This window comes from Balaenoptera musculus, chromosome 17 (assembly GCF_009873245.2).
Source record: "Balaenoptera musculus isolate JJ_BM4_2016_0621 chromosome 17, mBalMus1.pri.v3, whole genome shotgun sequence".
NCBI classification, from domain to species: domain Eukaryota; kingdom Metazoa; phylum Chordata; class Mammalia; order Artiodactyla; family Balaenopteridae; genus Balaenoptera; species Balaenoptera musculus.
In genome coordinates, this window is record NC_045801.1 from 58,594,644 (window position 1) to 58,610,040 (window position 15,397).

General features: G+C 33.9%; 1 protein-coding gene across 4 annotated transcripts in view; it reads right to left on the reverse strand.

The window, feature by feature from the left end:
- PKIA (cAMP-dependent protein kinase inhibitor alpha) overlaps positions 1–15,397 on the reverse strand; it is a 98,350-nt gene that overhangs the window by 41,595 nt on the left and 41,358 nt on the right. For 2 of the 4 annotated variants that reach the window (XM_036830658.1, XM_036830656.1), the window contains exon 2: positions 6,536–6,644. The exons of the other annotated variants lie outside the window; for them this stretch is intronic. The gene's annotated coding sequence lies outside the window, so the exon portion shown is untranslated. The remainder of the gene's footprint in view (positions 1–6,535; positions 6,645–15,397) is intronic. 4 annotated transcript variants of the gene reach the window in all.

Consider the following 15,397-nt stretch of genomic DNA (forward strand, 5'->3'; position numbering starts at 1 on the left):
AGTTTATGTAGTACTCCATCTTAAGCATAACTCCCTATTCCTTAGCTGTGGGCTGAGCATATTGACTTCCTTCCAAAAAGTACAGTATGAAAAAGGGAAAACAGTAATTTTACAATGGAGAAACCTGAAAAACACTACCTCAGCCTGGTGATCAAGGTCGACCTCAGCATTCATAATGTATATTGATACTTTGTACACTTGATGTGATCTGACAAAATAACCCTTCTACTCTGTGGTCTTCCTCCCCAAAACACATAATCCCAATATTATCATGAAAAATGCATCAAAGAAATTCCAGTAGTGGGCATCCTACAAAAACCTAACTACTCAAAATTGTCAAGGTCATCCAAGGAAAATCTGAGAAGCTATCAAACCCAAGAGAGCCTAAGGAAACATGGCAACTAAATATAATGTGATGTTCTGGATGAAATCCTGGAATAGAAAAAGGACATTAGGTAAAAACTAAGGAATTGGACTAATGTATAGACTATAGTAAATGATAATGTATCAATATTTGTTAATTGATTATAACAATGTAACATACTAATATAAGTTGATCATCATAGAGGGAAATGGGTATAGTGTATATGGAAACACTTTATACTATCTTCTCAATTTTTCTGTAAAATTAAAACAGTTCTAAAAACTAAAGTCTATAAAAGAAGTTGTGTTTTCTTGTTTTATGATTATGTGCCTGTATTTCCTAATAAATATGTAAATTTGCTTTACCTTCCTTGATACTGATATTAAAGAAAATACTAAGTAACTCTGAAAGAATTTGTAACTCCAATTCAACAAGCAAGAATTCTTGGTATTAACTTTTTGGAAGAACCCACTGAATAAATCAAAGCAAATTGTCTTTAAAGGCTGAATTTCTTTTCAGTGTTTAATCTTTTATATGATTAATGCATACCACAAGCATGATTCTGTTTCAAAGGGCAGAAAACATTGATTGTAGGCAATGTCTAAAGTACAGTGAAATATTAATACATGATGCTATAACAACTTTAATGTATTTTATGTTTTCAAAATGATGAATTGTTATTTCAGTCAATAAAGGATTCACTTTTATACATTTCCTACCCATCTTTTCCCAAAACACCCGCAAGGAAATGATACTATCATCTGATATTAGGTTCATCAATTTAAATTGGAGTTTTTGGTAGCTGTGGTTGCCAATGGTACTGGAATATGTGATACTTTTACAAATCCTCTCCATGGCAAAATCTGATCTTCACAAGGTAAATCACAGTAGGTGCCTAAAGCCAAATGACATATAGCTTTGTAGCTAGATTACCAAGCATTTTACTTAGAGGCACAATAGAATGTAGAAAAGGCCATTTCTCTTTCTGTCTTTTTCTGCTCAAAGGTCACTCACCATCTTACTTTTTATCAGCTATCTCAGAAGTTTTCCATAAATTTAGACTATATAATGTCACTTAATGTGAATGTAGCTCAACATTCTGTTTTAGTACAGCTAATCTCACATTATTTTTATTGGCGCTAAATATGGAAATCATCAGCAAATTTTTGTACTTAACTTTTTTTTTTTTGATGTGGACCAATTTTTAAAGTCTTTATTGAATTTGTTACAATATTGCTTCTGTTTTATGTTTTGGTTTTTTGGCTGCGAGGCATGTGGGACCATAGCTCCCCGACTAGGGATTGAACCCACAACCCCTGCATTGGAAGGCAAAGTCTTAACCACTGGACAGCCAGGGAAATCCCTGTACTTAACTTTTAAAAATAATTAAAATAAGCTATTCAACACATTTTTCCTTTAAAAAAAAGCAATTCTTCTTAGGCTGGCCCTGGGCACATACGTGACTTTGCCATTTTTTCCATGGACTATTTTCTTATCTGTTCTACTGTGTCACATTTGTTCTACCTTCTCAAAAAGAAGCATTTAAAAATTCATCTACACATTCATGCATCCATACATTTATTAAATAAATCTATTGAACACCTACATATGGCACAGAAAAAAAGGCAGAAAACTAATCTGGGTTGCACAGAAAGCAATGAACTCAGTTAAAATTTTTGGTGAAAACAGGTGTTACTCAATCTACTGGAAATTACATTTCATTATGGGGACTCACAGACTCAAGGAAAACCAAGACCTAAATAATGATAAAGTAATAAAAGCACTAGCCATTTACTGAGTGCCTGCTTGTACCTGACTCTGAAACTCTAAAATCATTACGGATGTTTTGAGGATTGTCTGATATAATTGTAATCTCCATTTTACAGATGAAAATAACAAGGTTCAGAGACATTAGGTTACTTGCCTAAAGTGAAGTGGCCCAGAAACTACAGAACTGGAAATAGAACCTTAGACTTCATAATGCCAAAGTCTGTGCTTTTAATCACAATGTGTGTGTGTGTGTGTGTGTGTGTGTGTGTGTGTGTGTGTGACAGCGAGGGGGGGAGAAGAGAGAGAATGTGTTTAATAGAGAACTTCTGAGAAATGGCAAGAAAACTGCCAAGTATCCATAAAACAATAATTTAGGAGCTTCTTACGATACAAGTAATTGTTAATCATATGGCTGAACTAAGGATCTCTCACTTTTGAACTAAGAAATCAAAAGCTTCCAGAAGTTGAGTCTAAATTTTACACTTACATAAGATACTTCATACAGAATGCTAAAGTATAATAACTAAAGAGCTCTGAAAATACTGGAAGCATTCATATTAGTATGATTTCATAATGTGGATAATAGAGGATTTAAGAAATTGGCAGATGCAACTGCAGACTCATTTGTTATCATTTCTGTGAAGGGCAAGATAAATGAATAAAATGAGAAAAATGAAAAAAGAATGGCTAGCAATTTTAGGTAGTTTGCTTAATCTCCGTACTAGGAAAGACTAAGCAAAAAAAAAAATTCTCGAAATTTTATTTTGAAAGCATCTACAAGTGCATATGGTCTTTTTATACCAAATAACTTGGAATTATGAACTGTCAAATAAGTCTAATCTTCTCTGATGATAAAATTGCTGACTTTATTTGAAACTATGAAATGAAAAATTAGGTAATAATCAGAAATTCTTACGAAAAGGAGTAGAAAAAACAAAATTATAAGAGTCGTGTTAAAAAATATTTTGAAACAAACATGAAATCCCCATTACTGGTACAGAGCTTTTAAAACTTTATTTTGGTTTTAAGTTTTAATAACTATTCATATGTTTACATAATTACTGTCATAAGGAAGACACAATTTTAGGTCGGCTTTCTTCATTCTTTCTTTATTAAGCATTATTCTATTTTGCTCCATCGTCTTGTAATTATAATATAGTAACTGTGTGATTTTCTACTAAGTGGATATAATTTCCTAAACTGTTTTCCTATTGTTAACAATTAAAGGTGTTTCCAATTTTTGTTATTACAAATGACATGACAATGAGCATCTTTATATAATAATTTTCTGGATTATAAATTATTTATTGGCATAAACTTCCAGAATTAGAATTAATGTGTAAAAAGCTATTAAATTTTAATCTTGCTAGACATTGCCAAATTACTTGTCAAAAGATGGAACCAAATTATATTGCAAAGATCTTTGACAACAGAAGACATTATATATAATTTTCGATCTTGCTGAATTAATAAGTTGGAAACCTATGTTCCATTTCTTTGAATTCTTTGATAACAGAGTGCTCCTGGAGGCTGGGAGGGAAGCCATGTCCGTGAAGGCTGCCCAGAGTTGGAGCGGGGAAGTGGAAAAAGGTAAAAAAAATACTAATTGTATTTTCCCTCAATTGTTATCTCTCACTCTTCTCTGCCTCTGTGTAACTTATATCCAGGTAGCTGGAGAAAAATCATGTGGCAGGGCAAATTGGTATTCCAATAAATTAATAATCACTAACTTCAAATGGGTTTTCAAGACTGGAAATATTGCTCTGACTTACAGTAAGTTCTTTCTAATTCTCCTTAAGGGCTATTTTCTTAGAAGCTTTACTTACCCTCCTCAAATTTTCCTCCATCCTCTCTACTTCCTTCACTCTGAGCTGGTGAGGTGCTTCATAACTCATTAAGAACATAGAAGTCAGTAAATAGTCCACTGCCAAATCTATTAATTCATTAGCATTTGCACTGATCTTTGTATTCCCTTTTACTACAGGAGTTAAAGTTAAAAGGCCATGTGCACTACAGATAGCATTTCATTTTCTCTCATCTTCTCAAGTACTTCACAGCACTGCATTTTCTACAACCCATCTACTGCTTATGAATGATTCTTGCCAAAATTCAATCTCATTCTAGACTAGTAACTCCTACTTAAAATGTTAAAAACTATACGTGTAACATGAAAGCCTCCCTCCTCCCCTAATCCCTGCATATCTTCTTTAGCCAATTCATGTCTGAACTTTTCAAAATTGTTATCTTCATATATTGTTTCCATTTCCTCACGTCCCATTTACTCTATAATTTACATCCATCTGACTTCTCTCACCGTAATCTCTTTGCCCACTGTCCTGAAATTTTACTTATGAAGGTCACCAGCGATCTCCATGTCAGTATAGCCAAGGAATAGTTTTTGTCCTATTTCTAGGCTCTTTCCTTCTTTAAAAAAGAAAAAGAAAAACAGAAACAAAAACCGTTTTTTTTTTCTTCTATGCTTTTACACTCTCATCATCTTCTGTCTTGGTATATTTTACTGGCTTTCTGTGTTTAATCTGATTTCTAAATATTCTATTAGTTTCCTTTATCTTCAGTGGAATAAACCACTATATGAAGGATTATTCTCAACAGTTAGTTCTCATAATAACAGTACTAGTAGCAGCGGTCAATACTTCTATAATGCTTATCATGTGCCAGACACTATTCTGACACTGTTTAAATACATATATATAGACACACACATATATGTGAGGTTTTCCTCCTCATAGGCCTATGAAATAAGCCTATTATTATACCCATGTTACAAATGAGAAAACTGAGGCAATGAGAGGCCAAGGTCACATGATCAGTACTTGGTGAAGCCCTGCCTGAGTTAATGCTGGAACTTTAGAGTAGACAAGTTAAATAATGTCTCACAGATTGGCCTTAAAAGTGAGCAACATTTAATTAATGACTTGTGAAGTATCAGAAAAAAATGGAACATTTTAAATTGAATGGGAACTACTAAGTCATGTATCAGTAACTAAGAATGACTCTTATTGAATGAAACTATTTTTCATTATTCTTTTGAAAGAAAAATATTCTTGTGTTAGTGTTTCACAGTTTTTTTTCATTCACATATTTATTCATTTATTAAACACACATTTCCTACTCACCTTCTATGCAAGCCTTGGAAGATTCAGTGGTGAGCAACAAATCACAAAGTCCTTGCTCTTAAGCAAATGTCCAGTGGTGGAGGAAGGCAGAGTAAACATGTAAATAAATTTTGTACAGTGACAGAAATACGACTGGACAATGGGATGGAGAGGCACTGAGGAGGCAGGTCTCTTTGGTCAAGATAGTAGTGGTGGCGTTTGAACCGAGACCTTAATGATCAGAGGGAAATTGGTCTGGGTAGAAGGATTAGCCAATCTAAAGCTGGGAGAGCAAGAAGTAGAGCTTGTTGCATCTGAGGGACTGAAAAAGACAACTGTGCCTCGAACCCCATGAAGGTCAGGGAAAGATTTAGTAAGTGACCAGAGCACATGGTCTCTGTGAGCCTGGCTAAGTAGTTGAAAATTTAATCTCTTTACAATAGATAGCCTTTAGAGGTTAGAAGCAGTGCAATAATAGCATCTCATTTGTGCTTTTTAAAAGACTACTTTGACTGTTGAGTGTCCTACAAAAGCAAAATACTTGTGTCTCTATGAAGTGCAGATAGTAAATTTTAAAAAGCCCAATGAGCTCATAAGCAGTTGGTTTACTAACTAATCATTTATCTTAACTAGACTTCATTAATATAAGCTTGGTGACCTTGGGGTCCTGGGACATATTAGATTAGGGAAACCCAACTATTTTCAAATAGTGTGATTTGAAAAATTCTCGAAATTGTTGGGGTTCAGGAAGATTATTTTATTGCTGGGGCTGGATGGGAAGTTTAGAATAAGAAAAGAAAGTATGATGGCTGGCTTCCATCTATTCTCCCTTTCTGTGAGAGAAATGATGATGGGGTGACTACTTTGCTGTTGACCCAATGCTTAAATTTCAGAGCTAGTTCAATCCAGTAAATATTTGCTGAACAACTATTATATGTTAGGCACCTAGCTGAAACTGGGAATATAAAGAGAATAATTAATAATAAAAGCAGGTATTACTAACAAGAGACAGGCACTGGGCTAATGCTTAACATGCACCATCTCAAGTTACATTAAGTTACACACTAACCATATGGGGTAGATGCATTTATCATACCATTTTCCGGGTGAGAAATCTGATCCCTTTAAGGGGCTTAAGTTACTTCTCCAAGGTTACACAGCTAGTTAGGGGCATAGGCAGTATTTGGACTCAGGTCTGGTATCAGCACCAATTCTCTTAGCCATTATGCTCTATAAGGACCTTACTTGAGAAGTTCAGGATTATACATATATGGGTACAACCAACCCTAAGACCATCTGGCAAAACTGGCTGTTGAGAAGTCCTGGATTTATGTTAAGATGCTCTTGGAATGGAGAAGATTGTGAAGGAGGGTCCCCAAAACACACTCTCTGTACTAAGGGGCAACAAAAGAGAGAAAGAATTAGCCTACAGCAGTATGATATTGAGGACCAAGAAACAGTGTTTCTCTCTTTTGTGAAGAGTTATTAAATTATTTCTACTTCAAAATATCAGAAAGAAATCACAGTACTATGGACAGTTTGCGGAGCCACCCTATCTTAGCGTGAATCCTGGCAGGTGTAGAGTTCATAGTATGACCCTGGCACCTAAGTGTAGTTAAGTAAGCTTTCATTTTTATTTAGCCTTAAAGCAAAGTAATTTTCTGATAGGTATAATTTAGGAAAGTCTTCAAAGAAAATATTTAAAGTCCACTATCTCAGAGAAAAGCAATTTTGCAAAAAGATCTATCAGCAAAAGCAAGGCCAAACACACCAATTATTTAGTGAGACTTGTATTGTTATATCATTGCTCATGTTGTTTCTTTATGCATTTACCTGGAAGAAGGCTTTTAATGTTCAACAATTCTCAAAGAGATAAAGACCCACACTGATGTGTCAGAAAGAGCTTTGCCCTTGAATTAGATCAGTTTAGGTTTGGCTACTTACTAGAATTAGGTAACATTCTTAATCTTTCTGAGCCTGTTTCCTATCTGCAAATAGGGATAACACTATCTATTACAGAGGAATGTGGTTAAATTAAATGACACATGTAAATGAAATATATCCTTCCAGACTGAGAACATACCTAGTAAATGTTAGGTGATCTGCAAATATTCTGCTTTCTTGAAATGGATGAAACCTGTTATCATGTTCTTAACCAATGGTCTAAATATCAAGACAATATTTAGTTAAAAGTTATATTTGTTCTTTCACTGTCCATCTGCATTTTAACATATTCTAACATATTCTCCTTGATAAATTGTGTCAATATTAGTAACATTTGTCATTTAAGCTATTACTGTTCATATGTTTAAAATATTTCAATGTGATATAAGTCATTACTCAAAGGGATGCCTAGCTGGCTTTGTCAAAGATTTATTTTAAGTAAAAATAAAAGACACATTTTTCATTTTCACCAAGTTTTATTGAACAGTGTATTCATTAACTGTATGAACTTTCTGGCCAACCCAATACAGTAGCCAAGACATGGAAACAACCTCAGTGTTTTTTTGGTGGATGAATGGATGAAGAAAATGGGGTGCATACAACCTACTATTATTCAGCCATGATAAAGAAGGAAATCTGGCTATTTGTGACCACATGGGTGGATTTGGGGGGCATTATGCTAAATGAAATGTCAGACAGAGAAAGATAAATACTTTATGATCTCATATGTGAAATCTAAAATACTGAACTCATGATAGAAAGAATGGAATGATGGTTGCCAGAGCTGGGGGTTGGTGGTGAGAAAAATGAGTGAAGATGATCAAAAGATAAAAACTTCCAGTTATAAGATAAGTGAGTAATGGTGGTGTAATGTACACCTTGGTCACTACAGTTAACAATACCGTATTTTATGTTTGAAAGTTGGTAAGAGAGTAGATCTTAAAAGTTCTCATCACAAAAATAAAATTTGTAATTATGTGAATTAAGGTTAACTAAACTTATTGTGGTAATCATTTCACACTATATATATATATATATCAATCATCACATTGTACACCTTGGACAAATACAATATTATATATCAATTAAATCTGAATAAAACTGGAAAAATTTCATTTATATTTTAGCATAAATATATCAAATTGGGTTTCTTGACAAGATTAATAATAACTATAGATAAAAGGAAATAAGATTTTGTTGTTGCTGTTGTTTGCTTTTCCAGAGTGCAGAACACTAAAAAGGGGGGAGGTGAGTGTGGGCTTGCAAATGCTGCTCCATGGGCCCTAATGCTGTGATACAGACATTTAGTCCAGATCTGAAAGAGAACTTGAGTCATTTCAACAAATCTGCAAAACAGTCATGTTCAAACATGAAGAGATGAATAGATATCAGTAAATTTTTTTTCACACTGCAAGAAATCTGCCTTCAGCTTTCAGCAAAACCTCAGTTTTCGGGTTATGAGGGTAACAGTTCTTAAGCAAGCAGTACAATGCTTACACCAGTGCTTTCTCCCTACGATGAATAAGTTTTCAGTCTCCCCACCAGTGCTCATCCCTTCTCCCCTTAATGTCTTGGCCAAAATTCAGCCATCAGCCCAGAAAACTCTTTCCCAGTTTCATTGCCTGTACATGACCACGTTATTTCAATCACCTTGGCACATTTATATTACCTACTTCCTAAGGTAGGTATTATATATATGAGATTTTAAATAAAAGAATGCCTGTAAAGTACTTAATGCTCAACTCCTAGCACAATATGAATATTCCGTAACTGCTGACTAGCATTATTATTATATCATTTACATTAAAACTAATCGGTACTTTCTTTCACACACCCATGTTCTTTGTCCCCAACTGGGGTAAAGGAAATAAATGAACATTTATTGATTATCTACAGTGAGAGTATGGAATGCAGTGTAGGCTATAGAATTAGTGGTGTTCAAGACTGAAACTGACCTGGATTTGAATTCCAGACCTCTCACTTACTTAGACTTTACTACACCTCAGTTCCCTTACTGATAATTAGAGATAATAGACGTTTCAGGGACCACGGTAAGGATTAAAAATATTATAATGTTTGGATCCAGAAGGGGCATTCATTACCTCATTTAATGTAAACTGTTAGGTAATCTGATTGAGTTTTGAGAATCTGATAACAGCTCTGCATCTTTTTGCTAAAAATAATTAGATAAGTAGATAACTATTCATAGCATTTTGCAAATAATTCCAGGGCTTTGCTAATATGAAAATCAATCAAAGGCTTTAGTTGGCACAAAGAACTCAGAGAAATTGTTATGGGGCAAGAATTACAATTCTTCTTGAAATATAGACTATCGTCCTGGAGAAGAAAGAACAACACTTTAATGTGGTCAAATTTGGGTCAAAACTATGCACTTCCATAATGGTGTTTCTACCAGGTCTTGATTTGACTGGGATTGAAATTTCTGACATTACTGTCCCCATCACAGACTTGAAAACCTGGCAGACAATCAAGTGCAACCTATAGTTAAAGGTCACTCATCTAAAAAAATGGGTATGTTACTACCATTCTGACAAGAGCATTATGAAGATTAAGAAAAAGCACAAATAAACTCTCCTAACACCTGACAGCCAAGTAATACATCTTTCAGCTCTTTCATTTCTTTTTCTTTCTTACCTTACTTATTTCCTTCCCTGCTCTGAGTTCTCACTGTGTTTCATGTCCCACAATGCTGAAGTCATTGTAATGCTTTTACTCAGAAATCTCATTTAACATTTAGCATAGTAAATAAGAAAGCCTAAGAAGTGATTGAGGTAAACTGCCATTATTACATCATCTGATAACCTGATTTGTCCAGAAATGTAACTATGTGATTCTCCTTTAATTCTAGTTGCTCACCATTCATGGGCACAAATTGAGTGTATATCAGATATATTAAATTCCTGGAAAATTATCTGTGGTGTGATTTGGGGTTATATTTGTGTACTACAGCTTTCCTAAAACTAAACTATTATCATTTCTACCCCTCTTCTGTCTGAAAATCCTCAAAACATAATTTCTAATTAATAGTTATACTAATTGGCATTATAGTCATTCTTTTTTGCTTTTTCTCTAATTATAAGTATCTTCTGACTCTTAAGTCAATCAAATGGGTTCTCTACATATGGGGAAGTTCAAAGAGGAAAATAGGATGAGTAGGGTAAGAAGACATTCACACGTAGAATTAGTGGAAGCCTTAGCAGTAACAAAACTAGTGAAATTAGAGCTAATTAATTAGCAGTCAGGAAAATTTTGTCATGTGTTGTCATTAATTGGTCAACTAGGGTAATTAGGCTTACAAACAATAGAAAGCAAAGAGTGGAAAATCTACTGTTTCTGCCAGCTTCTCCTGCTTGTTATCAGTGCAATTTTCTCCTAGTTTATGAAACAATAACAGTTTGGTATTAGAATTTAAATACCATCAATATAAGATATGGAGATATGTGAAGCCTACTACACTTTCTTCGTAAACTAGTACTATAGCATCATAAATTCCACAGTAGAATGATTTAGTTGAAAGATAAAATTCATGCAGAGTACACTATTTGTTTAAACTTCAAAAAAATCAAAAAGGATTGCTATATCTTGGCACACTCTTCTTTGTAGAATATGTTAGAGCCGGCCTTTTTTTGATTAAGAGCTACTGTTCTGTAGAGAACACTTTTTTCATATTCATAATCATCACGCAAATCAAGAATCTGACTTCCTTAGAATCAGTAAGTGGTTTTTTCCTCACTTCTTAACAAAGAACAGAACAGCTGATAAGAAAACTAAAATCCCTCTTTTTTGTTGATGTATAGATGATTTACAATATTATATTAGTTTCAGGTGTACAACATAGTGATTCAATATTTTTATAGATTATACTACATTTAATTATTATAAAAAGATGGCTATATTTCCCTGTGCTGAACAATAAAATCCCTCTTTTGTTAAAAAAATAGCAAATGATGGAATGTTAGAAAATTAATTTATTTTCCATGAATAATTATCAATAACTATGGGACACTGGCCCATGTAAGTTAAGAGGCTTCTTTTTCCATGTGATTCTGAAAATGTATCCATATTCAGGAATCGTTTTCAAAGTGAATTTTTTTTGGTACCTTAATAATCATAATGGGTAGTAAGATCAATTTGTTTTAACACTTATGTAGATAAGTGTTAAATATAAAATGATAAAATGTAGGGTCTTTTCACTTTTTAGTTTTAACTCTGTATATGAGACAAAGAAAACTAAGTGCTTTCTATCATATTGTAGTTTTTGCTCAACTACTACTACCAAAATTCTTGAAAGATAGTATTACCTGTTTGTGTCCTTTCAGAACAACGCCCTTGCATACCAGTGCCATAAAAAAATCAATAGCCTTGAGAGACCTTTCAAGGAAATCATTGTTATTGATTCATCCCTCAAATATGACCCAATTTAGCAACAAAATGATGCTGAAGTTTATCATTTCTTCTCAGTGAATTAATAACTCTGGAAGATTTAAATGTCTTTTCCTAGATGACAGAGGTGGCTTCTATACACATACACAATGGACACATACACACAAATAACATCCTGATATCCATTTTACATCTGTAATTCCACTCTGAATTCTCCCTGCCATTAACCAACTCAAATGCCACATTATTCAACTCCTTTCTCTTGCTGGCTGGATTGGGTTCAGGAAACAGCGAGCAATTTTAATGCCCTCTTTAGTAAACCTACACCCTATTTATGAACTAAGAAGAAATAGTTTTTGTTTCTATTTTCTGGTATCTTGAGCCTTTCATATGATTGCATCTCTCCAACCATATAGATTGCAGAATTAGTATTATGATTAGAGATGCAGAAAAGTTTTGATGCCTAAAAATGTCTTCTCATCTACTAACTGATGGTTGGCACTCAACTCTCTTCCCTTTATCTCTGAATCTCATCCCTTTACCTTAAATCTTTTTTTCCCATTAAAATTCAAATACTGGTTTTGCTTTAAGATCTTAGTCATTTTTATCTCAGCTTGAATGATCCAAAAGCAAGTTTTGATGATGTGTAAGAGGGAAGAGAACTTGAGGGCATGAGGGTTCTGCAGAGGGTATTAGGGAATAGAGAAGACAGAGCAATAAATAGACTCCCAGGGGAAACTCAGAAAGTGGAGCTTGATGAAACAAGCAAACATCACGGTTTTGCTTAAGGTCTATTCTAATTAGTTGTTATTCGTGTGTAAAAGTTTGCCTAAAAAGCATAACCTATGAGTGATTTGTGCCCCTGTATATTACGGATGTATAATATAATTCAAACAGTGCAAGGAACACACAGATTACCACATGGCCTCAGCCATGCTCCATTTTGTAGTCTGCCCACTTTGAGCATCAGAAAATGGATTGTAGAAATCTGGTTCATCTTATTTTAAACTTCTCGTTCCCCAAATTTGAAATAGTATTTATTTAAAAACTAGGCTCTTTAAAAAGACCGCAAAAACACTATAAGGTATTCATTGAAAAGAACCTAACATTTACTACTGTAGTACATTATGTACAATTTATTGACTATTTCTCCTGAATATACATTTATGTATTTCATAATCTAACATTTATATTAAGTATAACTATAATATGATTCTGGTGTCAACCTTGACAAAGCTGGTGAAATCCTTTGCTACAAAAATATGTCTCTGCCTTATAATTTTGTTTCAGTATTAGTTTCCACATCTGCCAGCAAGATACTTTTCATCCTACTCAACTAATAGGCCACTTAGTTGAATACTGGATAAAATACAAATTGCAGAGAATCCTCCATTTCTGTTCATAATTTTAAAAATTTCAACTAAAAGTGCAAAGCGTTTATCAATTTCTGTAGCTTGCTCTCTTCCTAAACCTACTTGCTTCTTACATCAATATTAAGTTTCTGGTTTTAAATAACTGTGACTCTCCTTTAATGTGTTCTCTGTTAAAGGCTTTCTGTCCCTTTAGAATTGTTAGTAGAAGTGGTATTTTTGTGGGAAGAAAACAGCATCTTCTGTACTACTCAGCTGTCAGGACTATAGAGCTACATCCTCAGTTGTATAATCAAAAACCTGGCCTGGCATCAACTAGTGGGATTAAAAACCACTTTTTCAATTCCTTGCAATTCAAATATTTACATCGACTTCTCTTTGTTTTAACAATAGCATATAGAACCCAGTGTGGGTGTGGCTCATGATTCTGCTTCTCTGACTCATGATCTTAGACTTCTTGCTTCCAACTTCCTGATGAATGTGCCCTTTAGCAATTGATGGGGGCCAGGTTTGTTTACTGCTACTGGTTTCCAACAGTTCAATGCCATGAGGCATCTCTTGAAAGTATTTCTTTGCTACAAAGTATTTCTCTCCCCTGCCCTCACCCAGCTCTCAGGTTCTGTTGCTTATTTAAGGTTTGCATCTGTAAATAGTCCTTTGGGTTTGTTTCCTTGGTGGACTGGCTGTCTTCCAAGATTTTGTTGTTAATGTTGTCTGACATTTTAAAGATGACCTTTTGGTGTTGTTATAAAACTTCTCAAGAAAAGGAAAACAGAAGTGCTCATCTAACCCTCTTCTAAAGACTACGCAAAAAAGCCAGTTGTTTTAAAACATTATGGCTGGTGATATAAATGGCTGCAGCATATTATATCTGCACCTGCATGTTTTTAACTTCCAGAAACTAAAAATCAGCTCTGCAACATGCAATCAGACATGAAGAAACAAACAAACAAACAAAAAGCCAGTATTGAAAATTTTCTGCCTGATACGTGAATGTATTGGCGAACAAGCCTGCTACTTCTAATATTTACATAAAGACAGTAGTCAAATAACCAATTCAGTAAAACAAACAATTCTTCTATGAGAAAAAAGAGTGATGCTACTTAGAGTTGATGGACATGAACTTTAGGAATTTTACAGCTGAAAATAATCTTGGAGGCCTCCTTTTATAGATGAGGAATATGAGGTCTATGGTGGTTAAGTGAATTGTCCAAGCCGGAGATGGGACTAGGGTCAAAGTTGAGGTTTTCTGCCAGGATGTTGAGCTTACTCTTTGAACGTGCTGGGTGTTTACATATTGCATCAAGAGAGCCCATATGTACTGGATTTTCTTCCATTTACTAATAGAAGCAAGTTAGTGCTTTTACAGGTATTGTAGTATAAAATCAGCCCATTCAGTCAAACTAGTCAAAAATTAGTCAATCTAGGAGTCCCAAAGAGACAATGCTTTGTAGGCTTTTTCTTTTCTTTTCTTTTCTTTTCACTGGAAATGGGAATTAGATAGATAATGCATGTTTGTGTGTATGTATGTATACATATATATATATATATATATATATATATATATACTTACATCTTGTTCAAATTTAAAAGAATACAATTTTGTTTTTTATAGTCTATGTATGACATAAAAATAAAACATGTGGTTAATCAAATATATTTGTAGTATTATTTTTGTAAGTAACTTCCTTTCTTTATATAAATCTTTACAGTTTTAAAGATAATGGGATGACACAGAAATATTCATTTTCAAGCTAACACTGATAAATAATGTTTTGTAAGTGCCCTAAATTATGTAAAGACTAAAAGTTCCATTGTTCTATCTATTCTATGGAAAGTGGTTGATGTTTAGCTATGAAATAATGTATCAATCTCAGGAAACAATTCTTAGGTTAAAAAACTCATTTTCCCCATGACGTCTTTTCACAAAGATTTAATTCAAAGAATTTGCCTTTGTAAGATTTCGATCACTTTTCACCATTGTTCCCATCCATGCATGTTCCTGTTAAGGGTGCCTGCTTCTGTTGCTAAGCAACCTTGCAGTCTTGTTGGGGCATGATGATGAACTAATAATTATTTTAAATATGTCTGTTTGGATAGGGTCTCTTTAAGAATATCGTGATACTTTTGTCTAAGAGGCTGTGTAAGAGGGTTCTTCATTTCAACTTACAGTTCTACAGGAATATAAGTGATAGAATGATGTTTTCCAGAAGAGTTGGAAGAATGCCAAGAGTAGACTAGAAAAGCACTAGGTCTTACTTCCTCCCAGTATGCTTTTTTTTCTAGGAAAGGGTAAAAATCAGTCAGATTACAAGTCAAGAAATTTACCAGAGGATTTCAAAGAAATATGAGGAACATCAATATTCCTTTTATTGACTAGATTAAATTATTATTTTTTCCTTCTCATCCCAAATTCTTAAGAAAAATTG